Genomic DNA, 23715 nt, shown 5'->3' on the forward strand with positions numbered 1-23715 from the left:
AGAGGAGGGTGGGAGGGCAGAGCAGAGGGCAGGACAAAAACCATGAGGGTCTGTGGGCCTCAGGCAGACGCTGGGTCTTAACCCAAGTCGGGTGAAAACTCACCAGAAAAAGTCAAGGTGTTATTCCAAGCCAGGCTTCTCTTGTTGCCTCTGCTCTACAAGAGAAGCCACCACAATGAGAAACCTGCATACCGCTGGTCAGGAGAAAGTTTGTGCCCAGCAATGAAGACCCAACACAGCCAAAAATTAGTTAATTTTTTTCTTTTTAAAGAAATGCAAAATCCTACATCCCACCCCAGATCCACTGAATCATCACCTGCATTTAGATCACAGGAAGGTCCAGGCCTTGGCACTCCAACACCAAGAAGTTAAGAAGAGACAGTGGGACAGGAGGAGATTAGGAGAGAGGCTGATGTTTAAGGAGCTAAGATAAGCCAAACACTGCTGATAAACAGAGGAAGACCAGGATGGAGATCAAAGGTGACCTTGACGGGAACTTTGTCACTGGAACAGAAGGCCAGAGAGCCCAACCAGAGTGGGAACTAGATAATGGAGTAAGGTCAACTCCTTCAACAGAGAAGGCAATGGCACCCCACTCCAGTACTCTTGCCTGGAAAATCCCATGGGCGGAGGAGCCTGGTAGGCTGCAGTCCATGGGGTCGCTAGGAGTCCGACACGACTGAGCGACTTCACTTTGACTTTTCACTTTCATGCACTGGAGAAGGAAATGGCAACCCACTCCAGTGTTCTTGCCTAGAGAATCCCAGGGACGGGGAGCCTGGTGGGCTGCTATCTCTGGGGTCGCACAGAGTCGGACACGACTTAAGCGACTCAGCAGCAGCAACTCCTTCAAGGAGTGTTGTGCATGTGTGCATGCGAAGTCACTTCAGTAGTGTCTGACTCTTTGTGACCCCATGGACTATGGCCCACCAGTCTCCCCCATCCATGGGATTCTCTAGGCAAGAATACTGGAGTGGGTTTCCATTTCCTACTCCGGGGGATCTTTCCAAACCAGGGATGAAACCTGCATCTCCTGTGTTGGCAGGCGAGTTCTTACCACTATCGCCACCTGGGAAGCCCTTCAAGGAGTGTTAATTACCACAAAAATGAAAACGCAAAAATAAAAGGCATCCTGGTCTTCCTTCTTTGCTCACCTCCAACTCTCTCCCTTTCACCCCTGTACAAAATCTCTGCTGTGCTGGTTTCCTCTCCCCAGGGATGTGTTTGCAGCGGGGGCAGGGGGCTAGAGTGCAAATAAAAATGGATAACCTGGCCTTTATGTTCAAAGAATTCTAAGCCAGACCTTACCTAATTTTATGGAATATTACTTTTTTCCCTCCCTCTGGCAGTCACCCATTATCCTGAGTTGCAGCTGAACCTATAAGAGTGTGCCAAGAAGGGCTGAAGAGGTATGGTCTGTATTTAATTAACACCAATTGCAGAAGCATATGGAAACTCCTTTTACTCTGAGAATGCCAGAAAACACATTGAGAAAAGAAACCAACCTAGAAGAAAAAGTCACTCCTTTTCCTTCTCCTCTACAAAGTCCCTTAACCCAGCAGTCCCCAACCCCTGGGATACAGACCAATAGAAGTCCATGACCTGTTACAAACCAGGCTGCATAGCAGGAGGCGAGCAGCAGAGAGTGACGCTTCATCTGTGTTTACAGCCACTACCCATCATTCGTATTACCGCCTAAGCTCCACCTCCTGTCAGATCAGGGGCAGCATTAGATTCTCTTAGGAGCACAACACACTTGGGGTGTCACTGTCTCCCATCACCATTCAGTTATAGGAAAACAAGCTCAGGGCTTCCACTGATTCTGCATTATGGTGAGTTGTATGCTTATTTCATTGTATATCACAATGTAATAACAGAAATAAAGTACACGGTAAATGTCACACACTTGAATCATCCCCAAACCATCCCCACCCCACCCCCAGTGGAAAAACTGTCTTCCATGAAACTGGTCCCTGGTGCCAACAACTTTGGGGGCCGCTGCCTTAACCTCCCAATGCTCACTCCCAGCCTGTCCTACTCCAAGTAGGGGGGAAGCTACATAGAATCACATTCTAAAGGTAGAGAGGCTTTCAGAGACCATCTAACATACTCTGACTTTCCTTACATGAGAAACTTTCAAAGCTCCCTAGTTCCAAGGTTTTAGAACCCAAATCTCTGCTCAGAGATCATTCCCATGCCCACCATCACATCTCCCAAGCCAGTAACACACAGCAGCAATTCCAGTTTATTTCCTCCACCTACACCGAATATTGGTGTTAGGTCCCAAGCCCCATCTTTGTCTTACTGCCCCACAACATGCAACATGGGAGCAGTTCTTTAGTTTGTAGTAATAATAATAATGGGACTTCCCTGGTGGTCCAGTGGCTAAGACTTCCTGCTCCCTAAGTGGAGGTGGGGGTGAGGTGGGGGGCAGGTTCGATCCCTGGTCAGGAAACTAGATCCCACATGCTGAAACTGAGAGTTCACCCACATCTCCAGCATTGCTGGCAGATTCTCTACTGTCTGAGTCATCAGGGAAACCCTGAGAGTTCACAAGCTGCAACTAAAAAAGATCCCGCATACTACAACCAGGACCCAGTGCAGCCAAATAAACAAATTAAAAATATATATTAAAAAATAATAATGATCTAATTAACTCTTAAATACTCGGACTATGTACTAAGAACTCTTCTAGATGCTTGTATATTAAACATTAAGCTACTCTAAATGGTAATGTCCAAAATGAACCTCCAGACATTAACTTAATGTAGAACATTAACACATACACTTTAATTCGGGTGGTTAAAATGACGATCACATAGGACAAAACAGCAGAAAGAGAAAGTACTTGAGTGTTTTCATTTTTTCCTAAGGGCTCAATTTAGAAAGATTCTGCATTATATACCAAAGTGTAATTTGTTTTCTGGGTAGATCTCTCCAATGGGAGACTCTCTGGGTCATAGCCGTGGAATTCATGGTGTCAAGCCCTATATAAATTTACTCCGCACCCTTCGACTGTCCTGAGGGTGGCAGGAAGCAGACACTCATATCAAAACAGGCGCCAAACTGTGAAATGAAACAGGCAATAAAAGTAATTTTTTTTTTTAACTCTTAGACATGGTTTACAAAAAAAAAAAAAAGCACTACAAAGAAAAGAGAAAAAATGAAGAGGAAAAGGAAGAAACACAGCCGGGAGACAATGAAAGGAAGTCCCTCCCTGGAAGTTAAGGGGTTTAAAAAAAAAAAAATCGAGGGTGACACATTCTCCCAAGCTTCAGGCTTCTTTGTATTTCCTATGCTAGTGACCGTTCCTATGACTTCTCTATTTGTATGAAGTGATTAGAGTGTTCTAGGGCAAAGACACAATGACTTGTCTAAAGCAGCTAAAAACACACATTCAGCATCCTGGGGGAAAAAGCTGCCTCAAGGAAGCTGAGGCTTTTAACTTGGAAATTTGGACTGTCATTCACATCCACACTGCAAGGTTAAGGTTGACAAAGTGCCTCCAGGTTCATCAGACAGGACCTGCCACTGATCCCACCAGTCAACAGAGCAGCCCACAGCACAGTACAGCCAACTGCACTCAACAGCTGGGACTGGATTCCAGCTCTGAACCATCTATGACTGCACACCACAACACTTCTCAGCATGCTTCCTGATTTTTTAAAAGTAATCAATGTATTTTAATTGGAGGCTAATTACTTTACAATATTGTAGTGGGTTTTGCCATACATTGACATTAATCGGCTTCCTGCTTTTAAAACCAGGTCCTCCTCTCACTTGGCCTCACTCTGCTTCGGAAAAAAGGTGATGCTTTCCTCCAAAGATGGTAATTATAATCCTTCCCCTGCCAAGCATTCCTTTGATCCTATTGCTGGTTTTTGTCAAAGGTGTCCCATCAGATATCCTCAGGCAACTCCAAGGGAGGGGCTTTACCCTGGAGCACCACTAAGAACCTTACCTGGACCCACCTCCTATCCCAGATGCACTGGGAGAAAGAGGAGTCCCTTTGTTGTTTAAAGGTAGAAAGGGAATCAGCGGAACTTGGTTTAAGAAAGAGAGATGCATAGAGAACAGACTTGGTGGACACAATAGGGGAAGGAGAGGATGGGATGAACTCGGAGAGTTGCACTGAAACATACACATTACTAGATGTAAAACAGACAGCCAGTGGGAATTTGCTGTACGACCCAGGGAGCTCAAACCCAATGCTCTGTGACAACCTAGAGGGGCAGGATGGGGTGGGAGATGAGAGGGAGGTTCAGGAGGGAGGGGACATACGTATACCTCTGGCTGACTCATGTTGATGTATGGTAGAAATCAACACAATTATAAACCAATTCTCTTCCAATTAAAAATAAATACATTTTAAAAGAAAGAGCCCCTCAACAGCCCAGGGGTGCCTCTATTTCTACATATAATGGTGTGTTGGTCTGCTCAGGCTATGGTAACAAAGCACCATGCAGTAAGTGGGCTTAGCAGAAATTTCTCACAGTTTTGGAGGATGGGAATTCCAAGATCACAGTGCTGGCCGATTCAGCTCCTGATGAGAGATCTCTTCCAGGCTTCTTGCAGATGGAGAATGTCTCTTTGGTCTGCACCTCAGCACACGTGTGTGTATGAAGACAGAGATCTCTCACTCCCTCTTCTCTTAAAGCCACTAATCCCATAATGAGGACCCCACCCTCATGACCTCATTGAATCCTAATTACCTCCCAGAAGCCCCACCTCCAAATACCATTAAACATTAAGACTAACATTTTATTTTGTCAGGGTCATAAACATTCAGTCCATACCAACCAGGTAGGAACCAAAGCAAGCAGAGGGGAGAAAAGATGATAAGAACCCTATCATCCAGTGGCATGGAGCCACCAAACACTGGATAGATATAAGAAAATGAATCGTTCACAAGCTTTCTCTAACTCAGGGCCCTGATGGCCGAGTCTTTATCTTCCAATTTCTCTCTTTCAAAAAGTCGTAAGATTAAAAGAATCTAACTGGATACAAATATACAAAACCACCTCACTAAAGCATGTGAGGAAAAAGAAACTCTGGAAACGAGTGGAGTCTCCAAGTCCAAAAGCAAAAGGAACAATACCGTACTATTTCACTGTTGCCAATAAAGTTGCTTCCCACAGAGGGATGGGTTAGCAATTCTGAAACCACTAAATATATACACAGGAATTGAATAAGTAAATGGATGGCAGATGCTGGAGCCCTGTTTCTCACTGCTGGAGTGGAGAGTTACAGACATGCAAGGGGAGAAGATTAGGATGATCCCTGTGATAAGAGATTAGAACCATAGATATCAGTATAAACTCATGTTTAGCTTAATAAAGACAGATGGTTACATATTTATAAATATGCTTATACACAATACACATATGTTTTTCCTTGCTCTGTAAGCCAACATTGCTTAGGAGCAGTAACATTTCTGTTGCAGTGAGCATACTTAGGGCCCAAATCTTGGTTTCTAATATCAATAAATTTTCCCCCTAAAGGAACCAGAGCTCCTTAAAGAAATAGCTGATTCTAGGACTGGGGTCCTGGAGAAGGAAATGGCAACCCACTCCAGTATTCTTGCCTGGAGAATCCCAGGGACGAGAGAGCCGGGTGGGCTGCATCTATGGGGTCGCACAGAGTTGGACACGACTGAAGCGACTTAGCAGACTTAGCAGGACTGGGGTAGGAAATATATAAGCTAAGCCTGGAGCATCTTGCGGTGTTAAAAAGTAGAAAAGGCTTTTAAAGTTAAAAAAAAAAAAAAACCACAATGATGAAGGAATGTCAAAGAGACTTTGGAGTGCCTAGGGGCCAAAGCTAGAACACCCTAAGCCACAAAATAAACAAAGTGGTCTTGGGTTCAAAGCTATGATTTTTCAGTAGCCACATGCGGATATGAGAGTCGGACTATAAAAGAAGGCTGAGTGCCAAAGAGTTGATGCTTTTGAATTATGGTGCCAGAGATGACTCTCGAGAGTCCCCTGGACTGCAAGGAGATCAAATCAGTCAATCCTCAAGGAACTCAATCCTAAGTATTCATTGGAAGGACTGATGCTGAAACTCCCACAATACTCTGGCCCCCTAATGCGAAGAGCCAACTCACTGCAAAAGAGCTTGATGCTGGGAAACTGAAGGCAAAGGAGAAGGGGGCGGCAGAGTATGAGATGGTTAGATAGCATCACAGACTCAATGGACATGAGTTTGAGCAATGGGAGATACTGGACGACAGACGAGCCTAGTGTGCCCATGTGACTTAGCAACTGAATAACAATATTGGATTAAAATCCAAAGTATAAAAATTAAAGAGTTCCCTGGTGGTCTGGGCTTCCCTGATGGCTAAGACAGTAAAGAATCTGCCTGCAAAGCAAGAGACTCAGGTTTGATCCCTGGGTCAGGAAGATCCCCTGGAGAAGGGATGGCTACCCACTCCAGTATGCTTGTCTGAAGAATTCCATGGACAGAAAAGCCTGGTGTGCTACACTCCATGGGGTCGCAGAGTCAGACACAACTGAATGACTAACACTTTCATTGGTGGTCTGGTGTTAAACTTGCTGCTTTCACTGTTGTAGCCTGGGCTCAGTTCTTGGCTGGGGAACTGAGATCCCCAAGATGTGCAGCATGGCCAAATTTTTCTTTTTTTAATTCAAAATATAAAAGTGAATATCTTTGAGCATATACTGATATAAGCAAGTGACTGAATAAATACATAAATGGGACGTGCATGCATGCTCAGTCATATCTGACTCTGCAACGCCATGGGCTGTAGCATGCCAGGCTCCTCTGTCCACAGGATTTTCCAGGCAAGAATACTGGAGGCGGTTCTTCAGGACATTCCCTTGTCCAGGACATAAATGGGAAAGAACAGACAAATCTCCCATGCAGAATTCAAAATGACTGATTTAGATACTCTGCCCTAAAGGAAGAGGAGCATAGCTCCTCACTCCCTATGCATAGACTGCATATAGTAATTTCCAGAGAGAACAGTATGGAAAGGAGAAAAAAGAATAACTTTACAAGAAGAAAGAGATAAATCACCATGACCGGTCAGCCAGATCCCTATTTTACTGAGATCAGCAGTGATAGGCAGAGAGGACTTCCTTGGTGGTCCAGTGGCTAACACTCTGCACTCCCAATGCAGAGGGCCCAGGTTCCATCCCTTGTCCGGGAAGATCCCACATGCTGCAGTAAAACTAAGTCTGTGCGCCACAATTATTGAGCTCTCCTGCTACAAGATGCAACAATGGAAGCCTGTGGGCCTAGAGCCCATGCACTGCAATGAAGAAAAAGCCCTGCTCACTACAACTAGAAAAAGCCTGCATGCAGCAATAAGGACCCAGAACAGCCAAAAAAAAAAAATTAATAAATAAATTTTTTAAAAAGATTCATCATACAATGATGATGGTACCTCTGTGGTCTTCCTCCGAAAACCCTTAACCACAGCGTAATCATGAAAAAAAAAAAAAAAAAGACAAATTTTAACACAGTGACATCCTATAAAATCCCCAAAATTGTCTTGATGTCAAAATCATCAACAACAAGGAAAGTCTCAGAAACTATCACAGTCTAGTAAGACATGACAACTGAATGTAGGATGGCATCTTGGATGGGGTCCTGGAACACAGATAAAATCTAACATAAAACTTAGATAAAAACTTAGATAAAACAAAGCAAATCTGAATAAAGTACGAACTCTTGTTGTTGTTCCGTTACTCGGTCATGTCCGACTATCTGTGACCCCACGGACTACAACAGCAACCCAGACTTCCCTGTCCTTCACTGTCTCCCGGAGTTTGGTCAAACTCATGGCCATTGAGCCGGTGATGCCATCCAACCATCTCATCCTCTGTCATTCCCTTCTCCTCCCGCCTTCAATCTTTCCCAGCATCAGGGTCTTTTCTAATGAGTCAGCTCTTTGCATCAGATGGCCAAAATACTGGAACTTCAGCCTCAGCATCAGTCCATCCAATGAATATTCAGGACTGATTTCCTTTAGGATTAACTGGTTTGATCTCTTTGCAGTCCAAGGGCCTATCAAGAGTCTTCTCCAACAGCATAGTTCAAAAGCATCAATTTTTTGGTGCTCAGCTTTCTTTATGGTCCAACTCTAACACTGATACATGACTACTGTATAACTAGTAGTAGTATGAACTCTAATTAATAGTTTATCAATATCTGTTTCTTAATTGTGCCAGACCAAATGTATGACATTAACAGAAGAAACTGGGGAGTATATGAAAACTCTCTGTACTATCTTTACAATTTTCTCATAAATCTGAAACTACTCTAAAAAGTTTTTTTAAGTAAATTAAAGGAAAAAAAAAAACCAACACTGGTCTGACTCATGGCTGTGGTCAGTGTGGTCACTCCAGAGTCAACACTTGGGATACTTGACTCACCCTCCACCTCTGGCCTGCTGGGTGGCCAGTGTCCTTCGGTCACCGGGCACAGCATCCTGGTTAGGTTTCAAAATACTGCTCCTGGATCATCCCTCTGCCAGGAAGAACAGGGCCAACAATCCTCCAAGACCCAGCGAATGCAGAGCATCACATCACAGTTACCCGAAGAGGCATCCAGCCAGTTCATGACCTCAGAGTCCTGCTCAAGGTGGGGTGAGAATGTAATCTACGTGGTGAAAATTTATGAGCTGTGGACAGTTTCCCACAAGCCAAAGAGTAGAACTAACTGACTAACAAACTTGCAAACCGCATGCTGTGGAAGGGAGAAGAAACAACTAGCAAACTGGGCAAACACAGAAGAAACACATTCCCCAGGGAAGGTAGCATCTGAGCAGAGTTTAAGTGGGACCATTAAAAAAAAAAACATGTGCACCAATGCTTCTTATAAAGACAGAGCTCTACTCCCTTCCTCTTCCACCTCAGAGAATGTCAGTTCAGTACAGTTTAGTTCAGCCGCTCAGTCATGTCCGACTCTTTGCGACCCCTGAATCACAGCACGCCAGGCCTCCCTGTCTATCACCAACTCCCGGAGTTCACCCAAACTCTTGTCCATCGAGTTGGTGATGCCATCCAGCCATCTCATCCTCTGTTGTCCCCTTCTCCTCCTGCCCTCAATCCCTCCCAGCATCAGAGTCTTTCCCAATGAGTCAACTCTTCACATGAGATGGCCAAAATACTGGAGTTTCAGCTTTAGCATCATTCCTTCCAAAGAACACCCAGGGCCGATCTCCTTCAGAATAGACTGGTTGGATCTCCTTGCAGTCCAAGGGACTCTCAAGAATCTTCTCCAACACCACAGTTCAAAAGCATCAATTCTTCAGCACTCAGCTTTCTTCACAGTCCAACTTTCACATCCATACATGACCACAGGAAAAACCACAGCCTTGACTAGACAGACCTTTGTTGGCAAAGTAATGTCTCTGCTTTTGAATATGCTATCTAGGTTGGACGTTGGATGTTAATTGGATGAAAAACAGAAGAGCGGATTTAGTCACAGAGCAGAATGGGAGAAACCAAACACAAGGAAAAAGAGGAATTACAAAGGGATTGGGAGCAAGAAAGAAGTAGTGAAAAACACAAGAAGGGATGGGAGCAATTATAGGGAGAAAGATTAATTCAACTTGTCTGGCCACAGGAAGCCACAGTGACAGGAAGCATGGACCAGGGTGTTATTTGGGTTGAATATAAGAAGAGACCAAATTAAAGTTCCACTTCAAACACCCTTTAATAAGCACTAGTAAGAGCTAACTCCCTGACCTGAGAGCTGGAAGGCTCCTTTGCTCCCCAGCTGCTCCTCTGTTACAGACACTCTTGACCCTGACAGAGTCTCGGATGTTGCAGACTCCCTACACTGTAGCCTGTTGGACCCAGGCTACTACCACCCCTGCGTTGATCTGAACCCAGTGCTGCCAACCAGGAACTTCCCTGGTGGCTCAGACGGTAAAGTGTCTGCCTGTAATGCAGAAGAAAGTGAAAGTGAAGCCACTCAGTCGTGTCCAACTCTTTGCTACCCCGTGGATTGCAGCCTACCAGGCTCCTCTGTCCATGGGATTCTCCAGGCAAGAGTACTGGAGTGGGTTGCCATTTCCTTCTCCAGGGGATCTTCCCAACCCAGGGATCAAACCCAGGTCTCCCGCATTGGAGGCAGATGCTTTAACCTCTGAACTTCCTGCAATGCAGGAGCCCTGGGTTCAATCCCTGGGTCGGGAAGATCCCCTGGAGAAGGAAATGGCAGCCCAAGGACATCAACCCAACCCACAGACCTACCCAACACCCGGGAAACGCCCCTGAGACCCTCCCAGGTACTGTTCTTTCACAGCAGCTCCACCTCAACATTTCTACAATTTTTAAAAAAATTTAATTAATGTCTGTCTCCCCTATCAGACTGTAAGATCATGAGAAGTGAAGTGAAGTCGCTCAGTTGTGTCCGACTCTTTGCGACCCCATGGGCTGTAGCCCACCAGGCTCCTCTGTCCATGGGATTTTCCAGGCAATAGTTCTGGAGTGGATTACCATTTCCTTCTCCAGGGGATCTTCCCAACCCAGGGGTGGAACCTGGGTCTCCCAAATTGTAGACAGACGCTTTAGCGTCTGAGCCACCAGGGAAGATCCATGGGAACAGGAACTCTGTTGGCTTTCTCATCATTTTGCCCCAGGGCTCCACAGCATGCCTAACATAGCGCAACTGTTTATGAATTAAATGAATGGATGGATGGATGGATGAAACCGTCCCTCTCCACCCCTCCCCCAAGCAATCTGAGACCTTCAGAAGGAAAAGAGGATATTTTAATTCCAAATGACTGGGAGATTGGGATTGACACATACATACTATTGATACTATGTATAAAACAGATGGGGATTCCCCAGTGGCTCAGTGGTAAAGAATCCAACTGCCAATGCCCCAGGCTGGAGAAGGAAATGGCAACCCACTCCAGTATTCTTGCCTGGACAGAGGAGCCTGGCGGGACAGAGGAGCCCATGGGATCACAAAAGGGTCAGAAACAACTTAGTGACTAAAAACAAACAAACAATAAAGTAGATAACTAATGAGAACTTCCTGAAGAGCACAGGAAACTCAACCTAATACACTGTGGTATGTACAGCTAATTCATTTTGCCATACAGTAGAAACTAACATTGTAAAGCAACTATGCATGCATGCTTGCATGTTAAACCACTTCAGTCGTGTCCGACTCTGTGCGATGCTGTGGACGGTAGCCCACCAGGCTCCTCTGTCCATGGGATTCTCTAGGCAAGAATAACTGGAGTGGGTTGCCATTTCTTTCTCCAAGCAACTATGCTCCAATAAAATTAATCTCAAAAAATAAAGAAAAAAGTCCCAAGTGACTAATACAGAGTTTGACCTGGGAATCAGTTTACCCATAGAAATGGTGATATAAATAATAATGAAGAGTCTGGTGCTACTAAACAAACCAGATACATAATTAGTAGTACAGTAATAAATAATACCAGGGCTTCCCAGGTGGTACTAGTGGTAAATAACTCACCTGCCAATGCAGGAGATGTAAGAGACGCAGGTTCAATCCCTGAATTGGAAATGAGGAGAAGGAAATGGCAACTCACTCCAGTATTCTTGCCTGGAGAATCCCATGGACAGAGGAGCCTGGTGTGCTACAGCCCATGGGGTTGCAAAGAGTCAGACATGATTGAAGTGACTTAGCATAGCAAATAATACCAAGCAATCATTGGGCATTTACGAAGTGCCAACTACTATGTTAAACCCTTTTCAGACATTATTCAGCAACTCTGCCAGGTACTTATTTCTTATCACTCTTTTGCAGGTGAGGCAACCGAGGCTCAGAGGGGTTAAGTCACCTGCCCAAAGTCACCCAGGTAGCTGTGACAGAGTAACAAGCCATCCAGGCCTGTCGAACTCCAAAGCCCCTTCTCTTTACTACTCCAGAGTTTAGCCACCTAACAGGAACAACAGATGTCAGTTAGGGCCTAGAATCTAGGCACCATTTATAACAGTGAATCCCCAGGAAGATGCCTTCTAGTTCCAAACAGTCAACTAATTGCTAGCAAACCATCTGATTCCCTGGTTAGAGACCACCTGCGGAGGGCCAGCTGGTCATGCAAGGAGGTTATGCAAAGAAGCAGGGACAGAGTAAGTCAGGTGAGGATGCTGGCTTCAGTGAGGAGAGGGGGCAGAATTAATTCTAAGGGGAAAATGAGACTGCTTTTCCCAACTATAAAGGAGTGGTAGGCTGTGGTTCCAATAGCCTTGGGAAAAGGAACCAGAAACATCTTCTGCCCACATATGCAGAGAGACTGGGCATGTCGCCACCCCAGATTCTGACCATCAAAAGGGATGGTGGATTCCCAGCCCTTGTCAAGAGTCTGGATGTCATCACTCCCACCCTCACTCACACACATACAAAAAGCTTAAACTGAAAAGAAATTGGCCAATCCACAGGGCCACCAAGGGGCTTCACTGAGACCATGAATATGGAAGCACTTATTCATCTGCAGTAAAAAACAGTAGGTGCTTCTCTGGTGGCTCAGATGGTAAACAATCTGCCCGCAATGTGGGAGACTTGGGTTTGATCCCTGGGTTGAGAAGATCCCCTGGAAAAGGGAATGGCTACCCACTCCAGTATTCTTGCTTGGAGAATTTCATGGACAGAGGAGTCTGGAGGGCTACAGTTCATGGGGTCGCAAAGAGTCGGACACAACTGAGCTACTAACATACGTACATACACACACAGATTAATACAAGAGAAGGCATCAAAACCGTATATCTGTGGATTTCTTTTTTAATCCAACCTCTGGTATTTAACAAGCATAAAAACATAGCAATAGTTCAACCTCTGAACCAAAGTAGATTTGCCACACAGGGGCTCTAGAGCAGATTCCAAGCATGGTGAAAGAACACTTAGGACACAAAGAAAGCCACCTTTAAGCCTGCTCAGACACTGGACACTGGCCTTATTCCTTTTCTGGCAGGGCTGCCAAAGCTACAAGGTCACAGAACTACAGTCACATGGCTGGATTTCTGAAAGGCACCATCAGGTTTCTCTTGGGAGCTTTACTGTCAAAGACATATCCAAGACCCCAACCCGCCAAGGGTCTGTGCTGGGCCCTGAGACAGACAACAGATGAAGGAAGTGGGAAGGCCTCCAGAGTGGGGCTCCAGAGGCAATGGGGAGCTCATTACTACAAGAGAGTGGGTTGTCTTGGGAAGACGTGAAGTCAAGGAGGCATGTGGAACTCACTGGCTTCAGCACACATTTATTTTCACTGTAATGGAGGTTAAATCTCACAAGGCTAAATTCAAGGTCTCAACAGGGCTGCATTCCTTCTGGAGGCTTCAGTGGAAAAATCCCTTCCCTTGGCTTTTCCAGCTGGAAGCTGCCTGCAGGTCTTAGCTCTCGGCCCCTTCCTTCATCTTTAAAGCAAGCAACACAGCATCTTCTGACTTTGTTCCCATCCTTCCCATCCTCTGATTCCTACTCTCCTTCTTCCTCTTTCCCCTATAAGGACCCTCTCCTGAGCTTCCTTAATTTAGTCACACTCCCTTCTCCGTGTAAGGTGATACATGCACAGGTTCCCAAATTAGAGTCCAGACACCTTGGGGGCAGGGGAGGCACTATTCCGCCTACCACCTAAATGGGCAGGGAAAGTCAGCCCCCCCCCAAAAAAAAATTAATATTCAGAGAAAAACAGAGATGGGACTTCCTTGGAGGTCCCATGGTTAAGATTCTGCCTTCCAATGCAGGGGGAGTGGGTTTGATCCCTGGTCGAGGAGTAAGATCCTACATGCCACGCAGTGAGGGGAGGGGTGGGGGGGTACCCTTCAGAGAACAGCGGGGATGAGAGGATATGTTTTCCCCCAGCTTCCCCAGTTGTGCTTTCCTGACCTGCTACCTCTTGTCCTTGAATTTCTTGAGACACCACTCATCTGCTCTGCCAGTTGCCTCAGAAGATTCGCTTAGCTCTCGCCCCAAACCACACAAAGAGCAGGTGGTGGACGTGAAATTTACACCCATGTCTCTCTCACTTTAAAGCCTGGGTCCCAAACCACAGGCACCCAGGAAGCACAGACAATCTCTGGGAAACTTAAGGAGCTGAGTAGGTCAGCAGACTGGACCGAAGGGTCAAGCCTAACAAATCAAGTTTAACAAGGAGAACTGAAGGCCCTTAAGAAACCAACTATTTGACTGAAGGGTGGGTGAAGCACAGAAGCAAACCTTGTTTAAAAAAAAAAAAGACCTGGGGATCATTTCACCCCTGAAACTAAGAACAACTTCTTGCAGAAATGTGTCTTTTCATCCAAGCACACAGTCTCAGGGCAACATGCAGCGAGTCCTGAGGACAAACGTGCCACCTACCCAGCAGCCACCACAGCCAAACAAACCCAGCTAAGTGGTGCCATCATATCTCCCTCCCTGGTGAGCCTGGGAGCTCCCTCTGCTTGGGATGATCAGCAGGAGCCTAGTGTCAGGAACGTTTAGCCAGGGTAACTTCAGGAACAAGAACCCAGGAGAAGGCAGCAGGTACAGGAGAGGGGTGCTACAAACAGGATAGTTCAGTTCAGTTCAGTCGCTCAGTCATGTCCGACTCTTTGCGACCCCATGAATCGCAGCACGCCAGGCCTCCCTGTCCATCACCAACTCCCGGAGTTCACTCAGACTCACGTCCATCGAGTCCGTGATGCCATCCAGCCATCTCATCCTCTGTCATCCCCTTTTCTTTCTGCCTCACAATTCCTCCCAGCATCAAAGTCTTTTCCAATGAGTCAACTCTTCTCATGAGGTGGCCAAAGTACTGGAGTTTCAGCTTTAGCATCATTCCTTCCAAAGAAATCCCAGGGCTGATCTCCTTCGGAATGGACTGGTTGGATCTCCTTGCAGTCCAAGGGACTCTCAAGAGTCTTCTCCAACACCACACTTCAAAAGCATCAATTCTTCGGTGCTCAGCTTTCTTCACAGTCCAACTCTCAAATCCATACATGACTACTGGAAAAACCATAGCCTTGACTAGACGGACCTTTGTTGGCAAAGTAATATCTCTGCTTTTGAATATACTATCTAGGTTGGTCATAACTTTCCTTCCAAGGAGTAAGCGTCTTTTAATTTCATGGCTGCAGTCACCATCTGCAGTGATTCTGGAGCCCCCCAAAATAAAGTCTGACACTGTTTCCATTGTTTTCCCATCTATTTCCCATGAAGTGATGGGACCAGATGCCATGCTGAATGTTAAGCTTTAAGCCAACTTTTTCACTCTCCTCTTTCATTTTCATCAAGAGGCTTTTTAGTTCCACTTCACTTTCTGCCATAAGGGTGGTGACATCTGCATATCTGAGGTTATTAATATTTCTCCCAGCAATCTTGATTCCAGCTTGTGCTTCTTCCAGCCCAGCATTTATCATGATGATTTCTCTTCTGCATGGAAGTTAAATAAGCAGGGTGACAATATACAGCCTTGATGTACTCCTTTTCCTATTTGGAACCAGTCTGTTGGTCCATGTCCAATTCTAATTGTTGCTTCCTGACCTGCATATAGGTTTCTCAAGGGGCAAGTCAAGTGGTCTGGTATTCTCATCTCTTTCAGAATTTTCCACAGTTGATTGTGATCCACACAGTCAAAGGCTTTGGCATAGTCAATAAAGCAGAAATAGATGTTTTTCTGGAACTCTCTTGCTTTTTCAATGATCCAGCGGATGTTGGCAATTTGATCTCTGGTTCCTCTGCCTTTTCTAAAACCAGCTTGAACATCTGGAAGTTCATGGTTTATGTATTGCTGAAGCCTGGCTTGGAGAATTTTGAGCATTACTTTACTAGCGTGTGAGATGAGTGCAATTGTGCAGTAGTTTGAGCATTCTTTGGCATTGCCTGGACTTCCCTGGTGGCTCAGACGGTAAAGCATCTTGCTTACAACGTGGGAGACCTGGGTTCAGTCCCTGGGTTGGGAAGATCCTCTGGAGAAGGAAACGGCAACCCACTCTAGTACTCTTTCCCGGAAAATCCCATGGACAGAGGAGTGTGGTGGGCTACAGTCCATGGGGTCGCAAAGAGTCAGACACAACTAAGCGACTTCACTTCTTTGGGATAAAACAAACAGGATAAACTGTCACCAAATGTAAATACCAGAAGGGCTGTCATGTGAAAAGGGGATTAAGCTTGTTGTGTGTGACTCCAAAGGTTAGAACAAGGAGCAATGAGTAGATGTGCCAGGGACACAGATTCCAATTCAAAGGCAGGGAGGAACAGTTTTCTAACAGCAATGCTTGAAGGTAAACAGCACTGTTTCAGTGGAGGAATGTAAACAGGGCAGGGCTGCCAGTTCACAGATGGGTTTAAAAGATTCCAGGGTCAATCAACAAGGGGGCCTCTTCCAAATCTGAGAGTGGATGACTCCCTCTATTTACTAACAATCATCTATTTACATATTAGAGAAAACATCAGACAGTCATCCCAGGGACAGGAAGCACTGAGGTGAGAACAGCACACTCTGTAAGAGGGAAAAAAATAACAGAAAACCAGAGAACAAGGTTTTCTCCAGATCGTATCCTGGGTTTTCATATGTACAGAATGGACTTGAGAATAAGCCCGCTGACTGGGTGCAGCCACTCCTGCCCAAAGTTGGAGTGGTGGTGGGGAGGTGCTTTGGCCCCCTGGCTGCTCCCCACGGCCTGAGGGACTCCAGCCTGGACTGGAAGTGAATGAGTCACCCCAGACACAGCCCTGACACCAGACTCATCCCAACACAAACTCCAAATCAAAGTTTGCTGGTTGCCCACCCAGCAGAGGAAGGAAATCAACTAACTCTAGCCTGCCCCAAAGGAAACCCGGGATGCCACATTAAAAGCTGTAAATGCTTTTGGACAATGGACAAAAAATACAGAAAACATGAGCCTTTGTGGAACTTTCCAAGAAGCACTGGAAATTCATGGTTGACAATATCTATCCTTTCAATACTCAGGAAGAGGCGGAAAAGCACCAGGAGGCTCTCAGGGAGTCATTACAAGATACTAAGAAACTGTGTACAGAGGCTGAGCCAAGGCCCAGTGCAAGTATCCATACTGAAGAGGAAAGTGAAGAAAACCAGCGGGAGCAGAAGAGACAGCAGAAATGTCAGAACTGCCAAACTGGAAGCTCCTTAAGCGGAAGTATGAGCAGATCTGGTTTGGGCTGCCCACTGGGAGTGCAGTGGGTGAAATCAAGGAATGCCTGAGTGAATGCTGAGCCAGCCGTGAGCAAGTCCTTGAGAGGATGAAGAGAGCCTCCAGACAGCTCAGGATGACTCTCAATTCTGGTAGAAGATGGACTCAAATTCTCATGAAGACTCAGAAACTGGCTCTGGTCAGACAAGTGTCTGTGTCTATAGACGGAGTCCCTACTCATGACACTCTTCTGTAATATTTTGATAGTGAGAAGAACACCGCCAATAGCACCATTCAGTATGGTATACATTTAATAAATTTCAGTGAACTTCAAAAATTGGGTTTTTTAATGTGGTCTTTGTGTTCTCTAAGCTGCCACAGGTTATTTTCAGACTCTTAAAATATAAGGTCCACCAATATGTTATCCTGTCACTTTTAATTAAATCTCATTTTCTCCTCTGAATCTGAGAAAGCTCAAACGCAATAAACTTTGCTAAGAAAAGGGCTGCATTTTGTCTTTTTAGCAAAAGAGAAAAAGCAAGCCACACAAGTGCATCATGTTAAATGCAAGAATTGAAGAGCACCCACATACAACAAGATAAAATTGGGGAGCAAAGGTTTAATACTTGGGAAAAGCAGTTTTGCTAAGTTCTATTTAGTTTCTCTAGTAGTTAACAAGACTATTTACAGGTTTTTAACAAATAATAGAGCAACAGATATATTTAGATCGGATTTATTTCTTCCTCTCTTTCAATTATTATTACTGAGCCTCACATTCACTCCCCCACCTGCCCCAACATTCACACACACACACACACACACACACACACACACACACACACACACATATGTTGGCACCATGTACACACAGAAATGTCTGCCTAGAAAGAAAAAATGGGGACTTCCCTGGTTGTGGTTAAAGAATCCATCTCACACTGCAGAGGACATAGGTTTGATTCCTGATCGGGGAACTAAGACTCCACATACCATGGAGCAACTAAGCCCTTTCGTCACAACCACTGAGCCCATGCTATGCAACTAGAGAAGTCCGGGCACCACAACCAAGAGGCTGCACAGACAAAATAGGAAACAAAAAAGTGATGGCAAGGCTCCCAAAGTCCTCCTTCAACTATTGGCCAAACCAGCTGCAGGGAGTAGAAGAGGAGAAAGAAGACAGCTGTCTCTTCAGGGATCCAAGCATCATTTAGGTCACAAGCAGAAAGCCAAGATTCCCATCCAATGGTGATATAAGCAGCTCCCACCTTAACTAAGGAAAAGAATCTACAGCTTACTGAGTGGCTACCATGCATGGGTCAGGAGCTCTTTAGGGGCACCCTGCCTAGGCTCACATTTAATCTCCCTATCAACCTAGTAAAATGGGAAAGGATGATGAGTTTCAGTAATTCAGACATACAGCAAGCTAACTCCAGTCCCATCACTTCATGGCAAATAGATGGGGAAACAATGGAAACAGTGACAGACTTTATTTTATTTTCTTGGGCTCCAAAATCACTGCAGATGGTGACTGCAGCCATGAAATTAAAAGACACTTGCTCCTTGCAAGAAAAGCTATGACCAACCTAGACAGCATATTAAAAAGCAGAGACATTACTCTGCCAACAAAGGTCCATCTAGTCAAAGCTATGGTTTTTCCAGGAGCCATGTATGGATGTGAGAGTTGGACCATAAAGAAAGCTGAGCACCAAAAAATTGATGCTTTTTAACTGTGATGTTGGAGAAGACTCTTGAGAGTCCCTTGGACTGCAAGGAGATCAAACCAGTCAATCCTAAAGGAAATCAGTCCTGAATATTCATTAAAGGACAGATGTCAGCTGAGGCTGAAGCTCCAATACTTTGGCCACCTGATGCAAAGAACTGACTCATTAGAAAAGACCCTGATGCTGGAAAAGATTGAAGGCAGGAGAAGGGGATGACAGAGGATGAGATAGTTGGATGGCATCACCCATTGAACAGACATGAGTTTGAGTAAGCTCTGCAAGTTGGTGCTGGACAGGGAAGCCTGGTGTGCTGCAGTTCATGGGTTTGCAAAGTCAGGCATGACTAAGTGACTGAACTGAACAAGCTAACAGATCTGAGGGAACCAGGTTTGTCCCATTCAAGTCCATGTTTGCCCACCTTACCGACCCTGCTAACTCCTCAGTACGCAATCTGCATGCCTCTAATAGGGAATCCCCCAACCAGGATGCAATTCCACTCACCTGAACAGATGAGCACACACTGCTCAGAACCCTGCCCTGTCTTGGCTAAAACACCTTCTATGCTGATGACTGGAGAAGGCAATGGCACCCACTCCAGTACTCTTGCCTAGAAAACCCCATGGGTGGAGGAGCCTGGTGGGCTGCAGTCCACGGGGTCATGAAGAGTCGGACACGACTGAGTGACTTCACTTTCACGCACTGGAGAAGGAAATGGCAACCCACTCCAGTGTTCTTGCCTGGAGAATCCCAGGGACGGGGGATCCTGGTGGGCTGGCATCTATGAGCTCACGTAGAGTTGGACACGACTGAAGCGACTTAGCAGCAGCAGCAGCAGCAGCAGGCTGATGACTTGCGCCTTGAGTCTTCCAAAACAGAGGGAGCCATCACCACCTGTCAAGCTAGGAAAGGGCAAAGCCTGAGCCAGGCAACACACAGTAAAGATGGTCCTCAGGGAACTTTCTGTTCCTAACACCCTTCTGGATGTTTGGTTTCTCAAACCAAACAACGTTTTATTGGACTTGTTTCTCTACATTTTTCTCAGAAGAAAAACAACTTCCCAGGTGGATTCAACACAGAACCACACCTATTCTTGCTGTGCTGCTGCTGCTGCTGCTAAGTCGCGTCAGTCGTGTCCCGACTCTGTGCGACCCCGTAGACGGCGCCCAACAGGCTCCTCCGTCCCTGGGATTCTCCAGGCAAGAATACTGGAGTGGGTTGCCATTTCCTTCTCCAATGCATGAAAGTGAAAAGTGAAAGGGAAATCGCTCAGTCGTGTCCGACTCTTAGCGACCCCATGGACTGCAGCCCACCAGGCTCCTCCATCCATGGGATTCTCCAGGCAAGAGTACTGGAGTAGGGTAGTACCTTCCAATTGTCTAACAGCAAGAATGTGTCCAGGACCATTTGATCCTCTCTATGAACTCCTGGCTTCCCATGGGACGGGGCATCAGTCAGCCCCACCCCTTCTTAGCAACCTGGAAGCATCGTAGATTCTCTCCGCCTCCTGCACTGCCCCAGTTAGCGGTTGCTTCTGTTTGACCCTGCCACCCAGTGTCTCAGCCGCTCTTTCCCTTCCCCATGCCAGCCCCCTAATTGGGACCATATGTGTGTCCCATCTGCATATCAGCAGTGGTCTCAAGTGTCCTGCAGCCTTCACTCTTATCTTCCTCCAACCCCCTGTCCACACGCCAGTGTGGTCTTTTCAGATCTGTCCATTCATTTGCACTTCAGCTTAAGTAGTCAAACAGTTACCTCCCTTGAATTCAGGATAATAATACAAGCTTCTTCACCCAGCATAGAAGACCAGGCCCCTGACAGGCATAGACCATAGATCAGTGGTCTGCAAAGGCTCCGGACTCCATGGCCTCTGTAAGCCTGCCTGGTGACCCCCATTCTGCTCAGACCTCACCCTCCCTGAGTCCCCAGCCAGGTTTCCTGCCTTGTGCTCCCCCAACCACACACACACACTGCAGTGCCCTTCTCAGCACACACACTGACTGTCCACTTCCTGCTCTACCTCCCCATTACAGAGCAGGGGTTCCTGGAGGGAGGGCCTGCCCCTTAATCTATATAGTGTTTAGTACTCAATGACCCTCAATCAATGCACATGTGACAAAGGGTCAAAGGGCAATGTTAAGAGCACACCGCAAGCTGACTGATGGATAAGCGCAAAGGCTCCAGAAATTTAGTTCAAGGAAGGCTGCCCAAGCTTTGCTCTGAAGTTTGAGAGTCACATTTCTGAATAATCTTGACTCAGTGAGTCTAAAAAGAACAACTGAGCTTCCATATTACAGAAAGGAGACTCATCCCTGAATGAGGCACTCAGGACAAAGGTCTCCATCAAAGGAAATGATTTCAGCCTATGAAATCAGCCCTGACACTTGAGGCCCCAGGGAAAACCTAACGGTTTCCCCGTTACCAAAATAAACGTTTAATAGGGTGTGTTCCATCCTCAGTTGCTTTCAGAAATGACTTCAGGGATTGGTCTGTTTTCTTTCCAAGCATCCCACATGTCCTAAGACTTCAGCAGGACTCAGACATGTAATCAGGTCACTTAACTTCCACCCCACCCTCTCAGCTCCTTATCTTTCGAAGATACTACATAGAATAATAACACTTTCAGATATGAAATGAACAGTCAGAAACCCCTTTTTTGGACTTAAAATTTTAAATATTATCAAAAGGGACCTTTTATTTTCAGTAACAAAAAGGCCACACATTATTCTAATGAGCTTTCTGATAAGAAATCTCATCCACACTAGTCTTATTTTTCACAATTGTTTCTTTTGAAGATTTTTTGTGTGGTAAGACTAGAAGTGATACAGAAAACAAGAGATGAGGAATCTTTTAATCGTTTTTAAAAACAAAGAAAAAAAATAGATCAGACATCAGGTAAATTATAGCAGCTGAGTCAAGACCTCCTATAAACATTAAATCTTGGTTCTCACTGCTGTGACAGAATGTTTTGAAACTTCTCACGTACCCCTGAGCCCCAAAACATGGAGTGGTTATCTTTCATGGGCTGGGTGATTCCATAGGCTAATGAATGCTGGGATTATTCCAAATATTTTGGAGAGGGGCAGAGATTTCCACAATTTGGGCCATCGTCCACTTTTTGGCCTCAGAACTGTCATGGCACTTGCGTGTGTCATTTAGACAATCAGCGTGTCATGAGGCTCAAGGTCCACCAGAAGTCAAATCTTCCGCCATCGTGGGCCTGACTGGTTCTAATCAGTTTAATGTCATATCTTTAACGGCTATGTTATTCTTTCCAAGGTTGTCCCCTTCCCTCCTGTCTCAAGACAGCCCACCTTCCAAGTATACTGTGGACCAATCAGCAGTGACAAGAATCACAAATTCTACTATCCACTGGTACAGTAAGCACTAGGTTACTACTATTTGGTAAATACTTAATAGTTTGAAAAATAAATGCATGTAAGAAAAAATGATTTGTTTCAGAAAGTATTCAGTGTTTTAGTCGCTCAGTCATGTCCAACTCTCTGTGACCACATGGACTGTAGCCCGCCAGGCTTCTCTGTCCATGGAATTCTCCAGCCAAGAATACTGGAGTGGGTTGCCCTTCCCTTCTCCAGGAGATCTTCCATGTTCAGCATGCATGCTAATAACTTTTGGATTTACGCGGCACTTTCATGTGAGTCTGATTAGTATGCTCTCCTGTGCTTAATCGGCATCTTTAAACACACTTTTGAGAGGAGCACCCTCTGCACCTGGCGGGCATCTGGTTTCCTGAAGTACTCACTGCAGGCCTTTGTTCCCACCCTCGGGGCCCTGCCCCATCACTGACCCCACTCTTCCACGTCACCATACCACGGTCACCTTGCTGCAACTGCAGAACAAACACCAGAGCTCTGGGCTCCTAACTGGACTTCCCACCTGCTCCCTTCTCCAAAGCCTCAATTGGCTTCCCGCTCCCATCACAACAAACCTTAAGATGACATGCAAAGTCCAGCACTGTCCCCATCCCCACCACCAACTGACGGAACACACTTTCTTCATTCACTCTCCTCCAGCTACACTGATACTGACCTTGCTGGTCCCGGAACACGCCAAACACCCTCCTGCCCCTGTGCCTTCTGCCTTAGGGTCGCTGGTGTCCCTGTCCTCTTCCCCAATACCCTTCCCCCACGCAGCCAAGCTCCAGACTTGCAGGTCTCAACTTCTTGGTAATCGATTCATAGAAAAAAATCTCTCCCTCAGAAAAGATTACTCCCACCAAGGAGGATTTTCCACCATGCCCTGCGCCATCCTCATAGTCCACCTCATCCTGGTGCACTGTTCTCCCGGCTCTGGTCATCTGCTGATATGCTACAGTTTGTTTATTTGTGTTTACTGGCATCTCCCCTGCTAGGTCTCTGTCACTAGAATTCAAGTTGCCATGAGTGGGCGCTTTGCTAAGGATATTGCCGTATCATTAGGATTAATGCAGGGCTTGGCACACAGTGGGATGTTAGTAAATACTTATATTAAATGAATGAATGAATAAACAACATTTGCATTACATGTAAGTTGCACCCCTACAGGGGTGATAAAGCTCCACAGTCTCCAAGACCTTTCCTGTCTTTGAAGCACCCTGGGAAAAGACACCAAGTCTGGGCTGGGGGAAGGGAACACAGAAGGAGCATAGAAGTCAGATTAATAGACCACCTTCTCAGGGGTCCCCAGCCCATGCCCAGAGTCAGCTCCCTCTCCTCCCTGCCCGCTGCACACCCTTGAAAGACAGGAAAGAGCTGAAGAATGCAAGTTACAAAGCCAAGAATGCTACGGAAAACATGGATGCTACAAAAAACAAGAATGCTACAGAAAACCTAGGCAGAGTCAGAAGAGGAATTTCTGGAAGAGGAAAACCTTACCTGAGGGCAGGAAAAGCAAAGGTCACAGCTCCCAAATCTGGA

General features: G+C 45.9%; 1 protein-coding gene across 8 annotated transcripts in view; it reads right to left on the minus strand.

Annotated features, from left to right (window-relative positions):
• CGNL1 (cingulin like 1) overlaps window positions 1-23715 on the minus strand; it is a 172805-nt gene that overhangs the window by 120992 nt on the left and 28098 nt on the right. The window contains exon 2 of one of the 8 annotated variants that reach the window (XM_060417862.1): window positions 19304-19701. The exons of 5 other annotated variants lie outside the window; for them this stretch is intronic. The gene's annotated coding sequence lies outside the window, so the exon portion shown is untranslated. Of the gene's footprint in view, window positions 1-103; window positions 454-8399; window positions 12281-19303; window positions 19702-23715 lie in introns of those variants that run through there. 2 more of the 8 variants (XM_060417864.1, XM_060417863.1) reach the window with 2 other exon arrangements.

Source organism: Ovis aries, chromosome 7 (genome assembly GCF_016772045.2).
Source record: "Ovis aries strain OAR_USU_Benz2616 breed Rambouillet chromosome 7, ARS-UI_Ramb_v3.0, whole genome shotgun sequence".
NCBI classification, from domain to species: Eukaryota; Metazoa; Chordata; class Mammalia; order Artiodactyla; family Bovidae; genus Ovis; species Ovis aries.